The sequence below is a fragment of the Bacillus rossius genome, chromosome 7 (genome assembly GCF_032445375.1).
Source record: "Bacillus rossius redtenbacheri isolate Brsri chromosome 7, Brsri_v3, whole genome shotgun sequence".
In the NCBI taxonomy this organism is placed as follows: domain Eukaryota; kingdom Metazoa; phylum Arthropoda; class Insecta; order Phasmatodea; family Bacillidae; genus Bacillus; species Bacillus rossius.
This window is the reverse complement of record NC_086335.1, coordinates 51,998,767-52,017,115: the sequence shown is the minus strand read 5'-3', so window position 1 is coordinate 52,017,115 and position 18,349 is coordinate 51,998,767. Positions and strand designations below refer to the sequence as shown.

Here is an 18,349-nt window from a genome sequence, read left to right as displayed (position 1 = left end):
AACCTTATTATTGATACTACGATTCCAATTAGTTTTATCACGCTTAATAAGATTTTTAACTAGTGCTCTATATTTAGAGAAAAGAAGGTAATACTGAGTATTATTGTTTCTTTTATAGAGTTTATGAAAGTGTTTTTTAGATTTTAAGGCATGAATTAATTCACCAGAGAACCAATAAGGATGTTTAGAGGCCTTACGTGTGGATAATGGAATGTGAGTATTGATTTTATCACAGATACAAGATGTAAGTTGATCTACAAGAGCATCTACATCAGTGGTGTTATAATATTCATCCCAATTGTGGGTTTTTAGAGAGTTATAAAGGCTTAAGTAATCACCAGCTTTGTAGTTTCTGAAAATAGAATCTGGAGTAAAATTGTGTGAGGTCGCCTCAATAAGTAGTTTAATAAGTAGGGTAGGATGATAGATATCCTCTTTGACCAGAGATTCAACAGCTTTTTCAACCACACAATGGGATAGATTAGAAATACAAAGATCTAGAAGATTATTGGAAGATTGTATTAGGTTGTGCTGAAATAAATCCAAATTAGATATGAAATCAAGCAGGCACTGAGCCTTGGATCTGACATGTGCACGGGCAATATTGAAATAGTGATTTCCTTTCCAATCTATCCCAGGTACATTGAAGTCACCTAAGATAATCACATTATCATGAGAATTAACGAGTTTTTGTTCAAGAGCTTCAAAATACAATGTGAATAGATTAGGTGATGTAGTTGGAGGAAGATAAATATTACCCAATGTTAAGTACTTATTAAAGGCAATTTTAATATTAATCCATACGGCTTCTACTCCACGATAGTCATATAATTGAATTAGCTGAACAGAAGGGAATTTAGTATTCATGTATTTGTTTCTACATCTACATATCCCATAAACTAGTTATAATGTATTGGGATTTTTTCCTAGAAATAAAAATTGCAGAAAAATGATGTCCATTCATTTATAAAATATTGTTGCCAGCATGATTGCGTGTGCAATGCTAAAATTGTACAATACCATTACGTGATATTGTATCTGTTTAGAGCAATTAAGTCTGCTGAATACAAGTTTTTCATTCTTGGTTCCATTTCGTACGTGAAATATATGAATAAAACAAGAGCAAAAAAAACCTTTTTCATTAAGAAAAACACTGTAGGAGACTGTTTTTTTTTAACACGGTTCCAGTTTTTTGTCATGGTTATTTTAAAAATTTTTTGTATCATTGGAAACCTTTTCTATAGCAATGCCTATAATATAACATTCAAAATCTCACTCCACTAATCAACATTATTCAGAGAGATCACAGTTTATTTTGCCCTCACACCCCTCCCCAAAACTCAGAATAGTTGATAGTCCCTGCCCAAACCACTATCTTGGAGGTTAGACTGCAGTGTGAATTTAAACGGGCATTTACTCTTTTTCGTATGCACTATTTCTGCCATTACCGCTGTCCTTGTTTCAGTGTGCTCTGTTGCCAGATATACGCTAGAGAGCATCAAAGTTTTAGACACAACTTTGAAATCTAATGAAAATTTTTTTAATAAATCATAAACATTGTATTTTGTACAAAAAAAAATTTGGAATGATAATTTTGGAAATGCATTTTCCAGTTGTATTTCACTAAGAAAGCATGCATCCGATTAAAATTAATTTTTATTTCAAAGGTATAATTGAAAGATGCCATTTACATTTAAACTGATTTTGTTAACAATTATCGATGTCCTTTAATATTTCTGGCAACAGTGTTCACCATTTACTTCTTAAGGCAATCCAATCCTGAAACAGACTATAGTTGCCTGCACATTGGTCCTAGGAAAGGCACATATCAGTAAGCTTACATTCATGATGGATTGGCTGTATAGACTGTTACAAAAAATTTGTATATAGATTACTACTAATGTTTCCTACAATGGTAAAAGTTACATGCCAGGAATTTTCCCCCACCAAGACATTTGGTAACAATCATAAAAGGCACTATCAATACGAAAAAAGTAGGAAATATGTAATAAAATATGAGAACATTTGGACATTGTATTGCAATGATGACAAAATCTTTTAAGCCATAAAGAAAGAAAAAACTTTCACAAAAATTCCTTCAAAAAGGTTTTTTCTTAGTGTTAAGTTTAAATACCTGCACATGGTCTACACACTCACAATTAATTTGTCCCTTGTTGTATCCAACTACATATTTTTTTTTTTTTACTATTGGTACACACATCACACTGTCACTATCCATACTAGTACTTGGAAACTGTCCTTTTTGGTGCATCTACACAGTTTTTCAAATGTTCATGTACAAATAATATACTATACACATTTCAATTTGTTTAAAAAAAATATTATGTCTGAATTTTTTAACTCTATCATAATAAAATAAGTTTTCTCATATGCAGCCATGTATGAATGTGCACATACAAAAATGTGTGTTCTTTGGAAGGTGTGTAAGTAAAAAAGGAAAGGAAAAATCAGCTTCCACTAAATCCTAAAGCCCAACAAAAATGTAGGAGCTAGATCAGTTCAACAAAATCAGCAGAAAAACCATGTCAAAATCTGTACAAAGGAAAAATTACCAACCCTTTTAGTTAAAAAATATTGGTTGTCTGTAAAGTCGGTTTACGGACGATAGTCTAACGTGACGCCATAACAAAACATTGATGAAATGATTGCATACTTTTATTAATAAAATTGAATCATTTTTATTGAATTATCACTATTTTGTATGGATACAAAGAATGAGTGAAATGAAATCTACAATTTAATTGATAAATTTACATTTATTAGCACTCATTAATTCAAATATGTTTATTACTTTAACGAAGAGATTATTTTAACTATAACTTTTATACATGTTTGCTATTTAACTTCTTCCAATCTGTGTTATTCTGTTAAGGATAGGACAATGATAGGAAAAGTAGGAAACGAATGGGAGTGTTTCAAGTTTAATTTGCCTCGAAAAAGTCAAATCGATGGTTGTTCCAATCGAGTGGAAGAGAGATAGATGCGGTGCAAGCGTACAATGAGCGTAACGGGACACAGTAACGGGGCAATGTGCGTAACAGGACACTTTTTCGTGCGTGCAGCCGGCATTCATCGATTTATTAGACATCACGTCAAAAAATAATGGATTACAGCTACAGAAACCCCTATACATTCTCTAATAGAAAATTCTAAAATACTATGAAAATCTGACACTCAATATTAGTTCTGCATTGCTTATATCAATATACAAGATGGCACCCAGGATAACAGGTGGACCAGCAGTGCTGTTACAAGGCTACTGCACTCTATTTGACTAGGTCAGGCACCTAAAAATTACAACTTTCTCTGTGAATAGCGGCCAGAGCCTATTTAGCAGAACTCATAAGGTTCGACACATGCAAATATGTCAGTATAAACCAACATATCAATGTGTCATAAAATGTACATGTTCCATAAATAATAAAATTTTCCATTACAAGATGGGTTACCTATTTTGAATTGTCAGACTTAAAAAAAAATTCAGGACGTGACAGTAATCAGTCAAAGTGTAATCTAATCAGCTACAGTTGTTACAAAGTACTTAGATGGCTGTTAAGTATGCATGCTATAATCAATTTTAAGATTGAGATCCGGTTTCAAATCAGTTGCCTGAAAACTCAATTTCAATTCTTTTTCTTTCATGAGACTGACTACTGTTGTTATCAACATGAATAAAAAATACACCATCTCAAATCCATATAAATAATCTTCCAAGTTACAATTACATGCTCCAAAAATTGGTTATAAATGCAGACCTACCTACCTACCTACCTACCTACCTACCTACCTACCTACCTACCTTTCTACATTTTTTTTTATGATTGGAGAAAATTTTAACACGTCAACAGTGACATGTATGTTTCATATAACAATATGTATGTTAAGATTGGCCCAACTTATATGTTTTTTTTATCTGTCATATCAAAAATGTTATGAAATAAGTTCTTGTAAAATAACTCTAGTAAAAAATCCATAATTTTCATGCAAATTTTGTGATCTTGAAGTTTTAAGGGGATTGGTGCACCAGCATCGTATTATAAAAAACAATATATTTAATAATGATTCAGCTGCTAGAGAAGATTTGAACCATTCTGGTGTAAAATTTATTTTTTATTTTAATCAAGTTATTGCTGGTTTTCGGGAATTTTTTAAATTCAAGCTTTATTAAAAAACTATAAAGAATTCAGTGGTAAAACTTTCGCAGATAAATTTTCAGACACGGGAGACATGACTGTGACCATTATTTTATCTGTAATCATTATTAATTTAACGTATTTACAGTTTGAATTTTAATAAATGAGCTGCTACGAAATTGCGTGATATTCATTTGCGAATTTAATAACATTCGCGTTTTCATTTGTAATTGAAACGCCAACATATCTGTCGGCTGAATGATTGACTTTATTTTAGTCTTTAGCTTATTGCAGTCAGACCTAAAGTAAAAACGTAGCTGTAGAAGTTTGAGCAGCGTGCAAGCTCGGATACGAGAAATTATGGAGCGCGCTGGACAGTAGTGACACCTTGCGACAGTTTCCCCAACTTTTTGCAGCCAGTGATTTCTCTGGTTCCCACCCTGCCACAGCTGTCTGCTGTTTACGAAGGGGAGACGGGATTTCGCGCGAAACTGATATGAAGGTCAACGTATTCATTTTCAGTAGATAAGAGAACGCGTTTGGTCTAGCTCGGCGTATAATTGAATGGTTATTCTCTGTTATTATTTAGCACAGTGATTTAGCTAGATATTTTTTGTTGTAAGCGTGAGATTTATTCAGGAATAAAATGCCGAAGAAACCTCCACCAAGCAGAGTACACAAAAGAACAAAACTATCGAAAGCCATTAGAGCGCTTAGAAAAAAGAATAAAGAAAGATAAGAGATTATTTTATTATAGCTTTTTTTACCATACATTTATTTTTCAGAGTTGCGTATGTACAACGCGATGGACGCGATGCGACAACAAAAAGATGTGTAAAATTGTAAACATCTTTTTTTTTTTCCAGAAATGCGTGAACCATTCATAAACTATACTCAACATATATCCGTATAATTACGTTTGAATTTTTTTAATGACAGGCATCAATGTTAACAAGTTTATTAAGCCACAATAGACTTTTTTCAGAAAAATAAGTGTAGCAGAAAACACTTAACATAGTCTCACACAAAATCAGTTTACATGAATGCAGTTTTAAGAAGTAAGCTAAGTAAATAATAGTTAAAAAGTATTTAATATCTGCTGGTAACGTTTCCAAAGTATCAGCTTCGCCTTCATTCACGAACAATATTCGTGAGCTTATTTATTTATTTTGCTGGCGTTTCGTTGGTGACTGTTAGAACTGCAAAATTAGTAAACATTTTTCACCCTATCCTGAGTTAAATATAAGTGTGCGCGGTTAGATGAGGACCTAGATGTGTCTCAGGCTTACGCCTTTACACTCTACTCATGCGGGGTATTAACCATGCGCGTAAGGGCGCGTTGCCATTGACCTGTAGGATAGTCTCAACAATCCTCTACGGACTCGAAAAATGTCACCTGCTCATTGGCTACTTGACTTGTGACAACTGTTTGTTGTAATGCCTGTGATTCATCGTTGATTTTGTTGAGGAGTTTTCAGTGATTCAGAGCCTCCCATTTAACTGTGGCCGAATTGAAGAAGCAGTACACATGTTACATGCTTGAATTCATAGTGAATGGAAACCACAAATATTTACTGATGTAGTGGTTCGTAAAAAAAATATTATTCGTATCACGTCCATCGCTTCGCGCCATATTGGCTCCTATTATATGGATTTACAAAATATAACGATTCATTTACGACACTTAAGATAAGGTGTGTAGGATTTTAAGAATTCACTTGAATTAATATTTAAGAACATATTTCAGGATAACTTGTGAAGACGCTCGTACAGACGGCACCGGTTGTGATGACTCATTGTTACCAGAGCAGGGGCCATCTCGTGTACACGAAGTGGCATGTGAAACCTCAACACAACTCGAAAATCAGTCAGTGTTACATTGAAATGTGTCCGCTACAAATGTTCAGGAATTATAATTTTGAAATCGAGTAGAAATATTCCTGCAATTAGCATTAGGTTTATTTTAATAGACATTGAAAGCGAATCATTAAGTAGCTTCAAATTCCAAATACCAGAATACAGATAGTCTGTAACAATACAGACCTCACCGACTAGATATGGTCCAGATTGTTAATACTAACACATGTGAAAAAACTGACTAGTTACTGAATATGTTGAAATTTTGTAAACCTGTTACTTTAGATGATTGGTGATGTAATAATGTCTCTTGGAAACTACATAAGATTTTAACTGCTTTTATTTCTCAATAAATTCGCAAATCATCATGGCGGCCATTTTACGATCACGATTTAGTTCTTAAATTTTAAATTAGTTTATTTGTTGAGAGTCTGGTACAATGTGTCTGACCACTAAAGCGATCCGAACCGCGTAGTGTATACTACTGCGAGGTTGCCGAAGTAGGCTCTGGTCGGGATGAATTTCGCTGTGAAGAAACAAAGGTTTTTAATACATGGAAAACTATCCCAAAGCCGAAAATTTGTACAGTAGTAGAATGAACATTTCTTAGTAACACGTCAAAAGTTTAAGTACTGCCGCAAACCTTGTGCGTCACACCAAAAACGAGCAGTTCAGTCCAAAATGACAATTTTTTGCAACGATCCACAATAATGGATATTGCAAATGCAGTTTATGGAGTAGCCCGTCAGTATGGAACCCAAAATAATCTAGAAACATTGCCCTATCTGAGGATTTCATTTCATTTCATTTCATTTATTAGCGTCCTATATTTGACAGTACATATGTCCAGGTTTTGTCAGTAACATTATAAATAAAATACATCATAATACACTAACAAAACAAGTGATAAAAAGCACAAAGTTTAAACATGTTTCTATAAAATAGACCTTTTAAATCATTAAAGTTAACGAATTCACTTTCATTCAATTTTAAGGAAATATAAATACATCTTACATAAACTTAAAGAGCCCAACGTGGAAATCGCTTAAAGTAAACGTTGTTGCATATTTATTCATCTTTAAATTGGTATATTTTTTAAGTGTCTCATACAATTAGTCTGACCACTAAAGCGACCCGAGCTTCGTAGTGTATACTACTGCGAGGTTGTCGAAGTAGGCTCGGGTCGAGACGAATTTCGCTGTTAAGAAACAAAAATTTTTAATACATGGAAAATTATCCCAAAGCAAAAATTTTGTACAGTAGTAGAATGAACATTTCTTAGTAACACGTCAAAAGTTTACCGATCAAACCTTGTGATCACACCAATAATGAGCAGTCGAGTCCTTAACGATAATTTCTACAATGATCCACAAAAATGATTTGTAAATTTAATAACTTTAATAGTTTTTTAAGTCGGTTCTCATTATGGCACCAAAATAATATAAAATAATTTCCTACATGGTAACTGTGATAAACACCTCAAAGTTTAAACGTCCTATTATTAAATTGGTAATTTTAATCATAAAAGGTAAGAAAAAAATTTTTTTTATAGAAATTTGACTACATATTACATAAATATGTTGAGCGTAACGTCAAAATCACTTCATAAATATTGTCTGTTTTTTTTTTTTTTTTTTTTAAAAAGGTTTAAATGTGTATATTTTGAGTGTCTGGTACAATAGTCTGACCACTGATGTATTTCTAGCTGCGTAGTGCTAGGCGCAGCACTCCAATGAATTAACTTAGAAAAAAATACTAAATATGTAATTCTATCAATACATTTTACAACACAACTTACGTTTTATTTATTTTCTGAAAAAAAAAAAAATCATACAAATTATGTTATAAAAGTGACAAAACTCAATAAGCACATTTACAGTGTATCGTTTTCTTCAATTGTTATGTAGTAAACTAATTTCATACAATTATATATATATATATATATATATATATATATATATATATATATATATATATATATATATATATATATATATATATATATATATATATATATATATATATATATATATATATATATATATATATATATATATATATATATATATATATATATATATATATATATATATATATATATATATATATATATATATATATATATATATATATATATATATGCTACATTAAAATTTTGCACAGTTCTGATCTAAAATAATATAATGTATTAGAAATAAAAAATTATATATTTTGGTATTAACATAATTTTTAATAATAAAATTTTTGTAACAAAATACGAACACACATATATAAAACCAGAGGTCCTCTAGAATTTTGATTTACAAGTTCCAAGCAGAAATTGTTTATTGTTAATTTCATTGTATCAAAAATCATTCATATAAGAAAAAATATGTATATATCAGTAGATGAAACATGAATACACCCTATCATATGCATTAAATATATTTTAAGTAATCCCTAAATAAGACCAAGTTTATTGAGTGTCGCAGTACTCAGCGTGTTTCAAAGCCCGCTGGCCGTGAAAGATCAGTACGGCCGCAGTACACTGCAACGCTCGGGCAGCTTTAATGAGGCATCTAATTATGCTAGACTCTTTATAAAGATACTATCTTAAAGCTAAAAGTATAATTAAAAACATTTATTTAGACATTTTTTCGCATTGGGCTCTTCAAATCGGTGTAAATCGTATTTTTATCTGGGTGGCAAAGATAAAAAATATATATGTCGTGAATTAATCGCTTTGTGTCATATATTAAATATTAAAAATTTAAATTTCTTCTAACATTAATGGGTGTATTACAGTTTCTAGATTATTTTGGTAAGTTTACGGACAGTCAAAATTAAAAACTGTATAAATGGGTAGCATTTTAATGGACTGATGCAAGTTGCTGTCACCTAGGACTTAAATGCAAATTTTCGGTGATAACGCACAAGGTCTACAGCGGTAAACTTTCAGTATGTTATTAAGCATAGTCAACTCTACCACAATACAAAAATTCAGCTTTGGACAAATTTTTCACAGGTTGTCTTGGTTTGCTGGAGTAACACGAAAGTCTACGCGGGGAAGGGCGGCTACCTGATCCGAGAATGAAGGATAGGGTGAGATGGGAAGCGAAGATAAGAGCTGGTTGGGTGTCCGTGTTGGAGAGAGAGAGAGAGAGAGAGAGAGAGAGAGAGAAAGGCGATATTGGGGAAGACCTTCGAAAGATTCCCGCTAGATGGCAGGCCTCAGAGCTGCAACCTTCGACAACCTCCCCTCACTGAAGCTCTCTCGCCACTAACTTGCCAAATCTCACCCGCTAGCTTATATACGTGCTGGCTGGCCGTACAGTAGTAATAAACAAGCATTTATGAAACACTTAAGCTCATTTCCAACAAATTCTGACGAATGACTGTTTTTTGTCCTGCACCAATCCCCTTAAGGTTATATGAAACACAGATTTATGTGTATTTAATCATGTTGGAAAATTTCCTGTCACTGTAAGGGAAATTAATATTGGAATTATTAAGGTAGTCCGCAGTGCAAAAGTGTGTGTATTTGCCTCGTCCTGCTCAGAGTTCGTCGCCCTGGCCTTCCGCCGCAAGAGCTGTTATGACAGACAGCACCTACAGGCCACTGTGCAGGAATCTCAGTGACTTGCAACTTGCAGGCACTCCTAGTGGTACAACGACGAGAGGTCACTAACTGACTTACCGTTGGATGTGGTGCAGATGGAGCTAATGTTTTAACTAGAGCAAGAGTAATGATAGTTGTACCAGACGTGCTTAAAATGTACTTTTATAGTAGAATGATAGTTATCAACAAGTATAGCGGGTTGCCTACCTGATAGTCTCAGTAGGTACTGCACTCAGGTCACACACATTATATGTATCCAGTTCGATGCTAGAGTGTGTGGAAGCATACAGTGACAGAAGCTGTAAAGAGCACATCTGTGTCTATAAATAGCGTGTTTATGGAACTGAACAGGCATGAACTAGTTTTTGAGAGTATATCACAACTCCCCATACTAAGGCAAATCCTTAACCAATGAGGGAGAGGATCCAGAGATCCAAATTCCACCCAATATAATACTGACCTTCCCCAACCTCATTCCCCCTCCTTCCCCACTCCCTTCATTTCAGAGTTTACTCTGGTGGTGTCAGACATAAGCCAAAGACCCATACACAGTACGTCATTAAATTAGAGGCTGTTAAATCACATATTACCTATTAAAATTGTAAAGTGTTATGAAATATGCCCTGGATTATGTTAGCAGATATTGATCATGCAGTTCGTACTGAAAGAAATATACAAACAGAGATTTATTTTGGAGTTTGTTATAACTTACCCAGATGTCTTAATTGGTGAGTTTTCCAAGGACTTCAAAGATTTATATCTTATATAAAAGAAACACTAACAAATTTATTCTGATGGCTTTGCTAAAGTGAATGCAAAATGTAATATAAAAGACAAACTGCAGTCACACACATACATTAAAAAAGGTCATAATAGAAACATATTGATTCATTAATTTTAAATAGCTAGAATTAGAAATACATTTGGCAATTCCAAAGCACACTAATGACATGAAATTTAAATGATGTTAGTAGGATACTAGAAACAGTAAATTCAAAGTGAATAGACAATAAACAGCCACTTTCAACTGAAGAAACATAGCGAATCTATGTCTGTACTGGTTACATTCCAGGTTGGTCCGACCAGAACAATTTCCTGATACTTGAAAATTTAATCCTGTTTATATATAATGACTATGAAAAATTTTTGGGTTAGTCTTTCACCCAAAGTTAAGATCAACATTGTTTTATGTTTTACTATCCACACATTTTAAATCAAAACTCACATACCAATTACAGTTCCAGTTTCCAATAACTTCGTTTCACACTAACTTCGTCGCTCAATTAAAAAAAAAAAAATCCTTCAGTTAAAGTTTTTTTAACTTGAGTACATGATACGAGACTCCCATGTCCTGGGGGTGATCACGGTCCTCCTGGGCCAACGCTGATGCCTGGGGTCAAAATTTCCACTTACTATTTGCCCAATACAAAGAAAAAAAATTTAATAATTGGCTTGGCCCTGACCAGGAGGCATTAAGTTTTCCATCGCGCCTTCACACGAGAATTTTCGTCAGTTGCCAATGATGCTATTGCGAGGGAAAGCAATAGAGCGACACAACTGGTTAAAAGACACAGCTACCTACCCTTACAAAGGTATAAACAAAGAGATGCAGCCCCGTGGGCCAACCAGCCAATCACAATACGCATTACTATATATGGATATGAATAATGTTCCATACAATTCTGGAGCGTCATATCACCCCACAGTCCTGATTGACTGTATAAATCACGCCCAGTGAACATCCTACTACATTACTGCGCAGTCACACACATTATGGTTTTCCCAACAACTCATTTCTTTGAGATAAAATTAACTTAGGGTGCCAAGGTGTTGCACTCCTTTCTTTTTGAAATATTACCTTCTAAAATTTTGAAGTAAACCAGAAAATATCCAAAAGTAATTAACACACAAGTTAATTTAACAAATCAAACAATTAGTAACAGAAAAAAACTACTACTTATGTAAAACCTAACCAAAATTAACACCTATTATTAATTAATTAGCATAAACAAAGTACATTATATGCATAATAGATAAAACATGATTATAAAAGGAAGCGTGTTTTTTAGATTTTATAATTTTTTTTTTTAGTTGATATTAAATTAAATTTTTTATGGATTCCTCGTAATGCACTGGATCAATTTGTGTCATCAGAAGCATGGATAGGTATAACTATAGTAGTGTAGCCACTCCGAGGTATAACTATAGTAGTGTAGCCACTCCGAGCCCTGGGTTCTGGGTGTGTTGCCAGTGCCGGAGCCGGGGTTCCAGCTGTGTCGCCGGTGGTGCTGGTCAATGACTGACCATCTCCGACGTCACAGTGGCCATTCTGGATGACCTTGAGCCCGGCGGCCATTTTGGATTTGTCATCTTGGATCTACCATCTTTAAATCAAGCGCCCTGCTCACTAATGCTGCACTTTTCGTTACGCCCGCCATTTTGGATGTGTATGACACCACCGTTGTATTTTCGTTATGGCCGCCATCTTGGATTCATGTATGTTGCAATTTTCGTTATGGTCGCCATCTTGAATTCAAGTACATTGCAAATTTCGGTACGGCCGCCATATTGAATTCTAATAACATGTCCACAATGTTGGATTTGATTTCAAAACCATTTTTATCGATTTTGATGTATCCGCCATTTTGTTTTCGTCTGCTGGTGGCCACCATATTAGATGACACGTCCACCATCTTGGTTTTTTTATGTTCCGATGGAGGCTGCCATATTGGATACCTTCGTCTTTGTTTCCTCTGTTTACTCCTAGAGAGCGCCAGCAGCTCAATCTCATCATATAAGGTTGTGTTCCATTACCTACTATATCTATTATGGCCCTTCTGGACATATTAATTTTTTTTTTTTACAAAATACATTGGGAGCGCTGTGATCCAAACCATCACAGCTCTGACCTCTAGGTAGAAAAACATACACCTTTAACCACATGGCCAACGAGACATTTACCAGGCTGAGAATTAAATAAGGTATATAAAAATAACATACATATTCGGACTTGTAATTTTTTTAATTTGAAGGAATAATAGCATCGTGTGTTTGAGACAGAACTGCCATCTTGTTTTCAGTACTTGCTACTAGGAGCGCTAGTTAACACATGGCGTCTGCTAGGGAGTGCTGTCGCCATCTTGTTTTCATCAATCGATACAAGGAGCGCTTACGTCATGTAGTACTCATGCCATCTGCTAGAGTGCACTACCATCATATTAGTTTTCTTTGTCCTCTAGAATGTATTAATTATTTATTAGTACTGTGGCGTCCGCCATCTTGAAATTTGGATGCCATTTTGTAAATTTGAAATTATTTAGCCAGAAATTTGGGAAAAATTCCATAATTCATTAAATAAATTTGCAATTAATATACTGATTGATTAGATTAGTTCTTGTCCTTGGTTCAATCCCTGGTTGATGAAAAAATATTTAATTTAATCGTCAAAAATACTTATTTAATAAATAATGTTCAAAATCCTATGATGTTATTCACATCCAAGATGGCGGGCATAACGAAAAGTGCAGCATTAGTGAGCGGCGCACTCAATTTTAATATGGCGGATCCAAGATGACGGATACAAAATGGCCGCCAGGTTCAAGGTCATCCAAGATGGCTGTGGTGACGTCAGCGGTGGTCGGTCATTGACCCGCACCACCGGCGACACAGCTGGAACCCCGGCTCCGGTACCACATCCAGAACCCAGGGCTCGGAGCGGCTATCCTACACTACTAACTATAATTTACAAAGGGCATGGTTTCATTCATAGGCTAATCATAATCATTCTTCTATGGAATACAATATTACTCTATGATAATACTGAAAGTCAATATTGTATAAATTTTGTGATATGTGTCTCCAAAAATGTGGCCCAGTTAACACTATGTTTGATATATATATATATATATATATATATATATATATATATATATAATTTTGCAATTTCTTTGGAATTTTTGCTTAGACGATTGAAGTGATGATCAGTCAACATGTCAGCCATCATTTTCAGAACTATTTCTCCCAACTTTTACAATGGCGAGATTTGGGATACGTATTATTGATGCCCATTCCATAATAATAAAGCGCCATTGAAGTGTAGTTGTCACATTTTGTTGTACAACATCGTAACTATGACGCCCTATCGTTATGATGGGGCAAATAATTTTCAGAACTATTTCTCCCAACTTTTACAATGGCCGGATTTGGGATACTTGATGCCCATGCCATAATTTTAAGATGCCATGGATGGGTAGTCACATTTTGTTGTTCGACATCGTAACTGATGCCCTATCGTTATAATGGAGCAAATGTGATCAGTAATTGGTCTGCTGCTGTTTTGTTGTAACGGTAGTGTTACTGTAGCTATTATATTGAGTACCAACTTTTTCAGGGATGTGTTCTTGTAGTTGCAGACAGCATAATGCCTATTGCTTGAACACTTCCACCACAACACACTACATTTGAAGACTAAAGCAACAATCAGGTTTGTCTGTTTCTGCACTTTAGGGGTATGAAGTGCAGGAGGGAAAGTGAAACAAAAGAAAAAGTAGGGAAAAGCTGTGTGCTGCCATTGGCATGGGTGAGGAGTGGATTTGTGAGACAGGTCTGTTCCAGGAAAAGCCACGCTGTTTCTTCATTGCTTCCATACATTATTTTGAGAATGCACAAAATGGTAATGAGTTACTGTTATTTAAGCAACAATTGTTGATTTTGTAACCATAACAGTATTTATTTGATATAAGTATAAATGTGTGGAATGAGGAGGGAGGGAAGAAACAAATTTTGCTACTTCTCCCACCTCACCCCCTCGTGTTGGCACGGCCCTAGATTCAAATGGTACAATGTTCTTAAATCCATGATTTATATTTTGACAAACAATTTCTTAATTTACTCATATATCACAAAACACATCAAGTTTTGGGGACCTTGAACTGTCTTTACAGTGTTTCAACTTGAGCGTGTGTACGATGACAGTTGTACTACAACGTAAAGTTTTGCTTTGTTTCTTGAGGGATGGTATGTGCACTCAAAGAATCAGTGTTGATTATTTTGTGACTCAACCTAGAATATTGAGTATCAAATAATTTGATTTGAGTTACTTATATCATAATTTTTGCTGTGAATGTTTTTCATACAATGTGATAATTGTCAGCTCTGAATGTTCTTTATTAAAGATGTGATTCACAGCAGACTCAAGACTGGAAGATCCGGAAAAAAAAAGATTTTATCGTAATAAATTTTTTTGTAAGACTCAGCTACTGTTTTGTGGGATTGTTGCATTTTTTTTAGTAAAGTTCTCACTGAAGTTACTTGGTACACCTGTCACAGCCTTGTGTTGGCTGTAATTTCAAGTGGTGTATTGATGTGTTTGAGTGCTAGAAGGCAGCACGTGATGTGCATGGTTGTTTTGTTGTTTTTGCAGCCTTGCTGCAGTTCATCACCAGTCAGAGGGGCCATCCACAGCTGGTGTTGGACGACTTCGTCTACCTGAAGGAGAAGGTGATAAGGGACAAGGTGCACTGGAAGTGTTCCAACTACCACGATCTGAACTGTCGTGGGCGTGTCACGACCGTGAGGAACCAGCTGGTGTCTGCGTGTGCCGTGCATAACCACGAGCCCCACACTCGCAAGATCCAGTATCAGAACGCTCTGTTGTTTTAGTCTGGCAGTGCAGTGCTTGCTGGGAACTGTGATCAAAGTATAAGGTTTGCATCTGTTTTCTGTGTTACAGTTGTCAACTATACATTGTAATTAATCTGCTGTGTAGTGAAAATAGTGTGAATCTATGATACGTAAATAAGAACTATTTAGTATGTTGATAGCTGGAGATAATGTGAGTGTTCAGTTTAAACGATTCTTTTTGTATTCAACATTAGATTATTAGTTTTCTTATTGTCTTTTGTATTATGCAATTTGTATTAAATAAAAGGTTTTTAGATTTGACTTCATAATGACTATTAATATTATCCTTAACCATAGATTTTATTTTTATTTTTAAGGGTTATGACAAAATAGTGAAATAAGTAGTTTAAATTTATTTTTATATGTAATTATGTTAATCTTCTTTGTATTTTAGTAGCAATATGTACCCTATTCTCACTGTGTTCTCACTTGCGAAAGAGTTAGTAAGGTTCTCGACCAAATGTGGTTTTTTAAAATTCAGATAAATATCATGACCACAGAGTGAGCGTATGGAGTGGTTGTGTTGGGTCACGGATGGTTAAGCGGCAACCACAGGGTGGCTTCTCTTTCCAGTTGGCGTGCAGCTGGCGCACGGGCCCGAGGGCAAGTCACACCTGGTGATCAATGACTTTGTGTACAAGCGGGACTGCGTGCGCAAGTTCAAAGTGTACTGGCGCTGCATTGACCACGACAGCACCAACTGCCGGGCGCGCCTCATCTCGGGCGACGGCCGGGTGTTCACGCACGGCGAAGGCCACAACCACGGACCGCACAGGTTCAGGCCGCGCCCTGGGACCGAGTAAAGCTCTCGTAACTGCTCTGCCCCCCGGCGTTTGCAGGGATTACCATTTCCACGCTCTGAGGCTGCACACTGGGTCTTTCGTCATTTCAGCTGTAATATTGTTCATTTGATTCGACAGGCTTGTGACCATTTGTGCTACTATGCTGCTTCTGTTTCCATATCTCTTGTGTGATGTTTCTTTGACAATAACGAGAGTCCTCTCAATATTTTTGTGACAGTTCGTAAACAGTGTTCCTATGTGAAGGGTCAATATTTTATTTATATTTTCAGTACTTCTATGTGGTTTGGTGTTCTAGTATAAACATTTTATGGTTTGCATTACTATAAGAAATGGTATTTGGTTGTTCTTTCAATAATATGTGAATGAATATAATATATTTTTGGTTTATTCCCTCACCAAATAAAAGCTGTAGTTATTGGCTAAGTTAGTTTTATATTTAAGGGTTTGTGAATAAGTTAGAAGTACTTATTGCATGTATAAAATTTGTCACAACTCATGTAAATACTTCCTTGTAAATAAATGTTCTTTGTTGCAATATATTTGAACCTTTTCTGTTATATTTTTGTGTACCTATGTTCATGTGCACTTGTACATGGTTACATAACATATGCAGTACAGGGATATGTATGTGTATACACACATGAATTTACACACATTCACATAGGTACATACATGCACACAATTTCCTTTTTATCCAGTTATAAGCTCAGGGGATATATGTACACAAGTTAGTTATGTGGTTTAAGATCTGCTTAATATATTCAATGTTGTTTGCATATTTAAAATTTAGTGTTTCATGTGGCAACTTTTACCACTGTATGTGTTGCCAAGCCACCAGATGTGTTGAGCAAGTGTAGTGTACAATATTTTTCTGGCGTATTTTGGTTTGATAGTGCAAGCTACGGGCATGCACTGCCGGTGGTTAGGCACCAGCAGCTAGTGAATGGTTTAATTTTGAGCAGGCTTGCTCTGTTTAGGTGGACGAAGAAGAATAATGAATCAACAAAGCCACATCTAAACTAGGGAAGTCAATCCCAATTCTTAGGTTCATTTGGCATGTCAAACTGATACATTAAGTTTTCCTGAAAATTTATTGTTGGCTATGATGGTTTGCAGTTATTGGTTTTGTAAACAGCAGAGATAGTTTGTGGTATGCCATTTTGGATCTGGATTTTGTCACTTGGTGACATTTAATTTATCATTTTAAGAAAACGCGGTGACAAAGATAACTGTATCGCAATCCACTCCTCAATCAAGTTTATGTGCTTGACTAAGTCTAGTTAGAGCTCACTTGAAGAAATCAGACTCGTGCAATTGTTGGTCGAGCCAGTCAATCACATTGATTTACAGATGTAAGGCTCAGTGTAAGAACCCAACACTCAGCCAACACAAAAATACCATGTTATTTGTAACAGTTGTCAGTGGTAGGACGTCACCAATTCTAAACTCTGAATAATAAAACCACGCTGGAAAAAATCTTATAGTAATCAGAGATATAATATTTTTTTAAATAAAGTAAAAGATCATTGAACTACTTGATATTTTTGTGAATATCAAAGAAAAAAATTAATACACAGTACAGTATATTTAAAATGAGTGGCAAGAAAAAATACTCATGAGCATTATTGCTTAAAAAAAATCTCTAATATATCATGCCTAAAATATCCGAATGCAAGCTGCTCGATTGGTGCTGGATTACAAATTGGATCAACTAAAGAACGTCACATTTCAGAGTGGAGACATTAATTATAAAGTGCTATACATATATGTTATAAATATTAAAAAGTGAATGATAAATATCGGTGAAACAAAAGCAAAACAGTAAAAGAAGGGGAATGTTGCCTAGTTGATGATTGGTTGTCTGATACATGTTTAATTTTTTCCAGCTTCCACTTGTTACGTTTTCACGTGTGTTAAAAACGCGGAATGGATGTGAAGATGTAAGCGGCAGTCGGCGCGAGGCGGTGCGTGCGTCTACAGCCTGCTGTTTCTTGTTGCAGTGTGTGTTGCAGAGTACGTCCTGAGCAAGAAGGGCAGACGCCAGCTGGTTTTGGGCGGAGCGGTGTACGAGGGCGTCGGCTCTCGCTCGGGCAAGACGTTCTGGCGGTGCAAGCAGTACTACTCCAAGGGCTGCCGCGGCAGAGTCACCTTGCTCGATGGATTCGTCGTGTCCCTGAGCGGCTTCCACAATCATGAGTAGTCTGCCTCGTCAGATCGAGCTAGCGGTCAACCTTGATTGCTATTCTCTTAAGTGT

General features: G+C 35.3%; 1 long non-coding RNA gene across 1 annotated transcript in view; it reads left to right on the top strand.

The window, feature by feature from the left end:
• LOC134534013 (uncharacterized) overlaps nt 1-18,084 on the top strand; it is a 32,227-nt gene extending 14,143 nt beyond the window's left edge. Inside the window, exons 2-3 of the long non-coding RNA XR_010075424.1 lie at nt 15,032-15,314; nt 15,865-18,084. This is a non-coding gene — a long non-coding RNA (uncharacterized LOC134534013). The remainder of the gene's footprint in view (nt 1-15,031; nt 15,315-15,864) is intronic.
• The last annotated feature ends 265 nt before the right edge of the window (nt 18,085-18,349 follow it).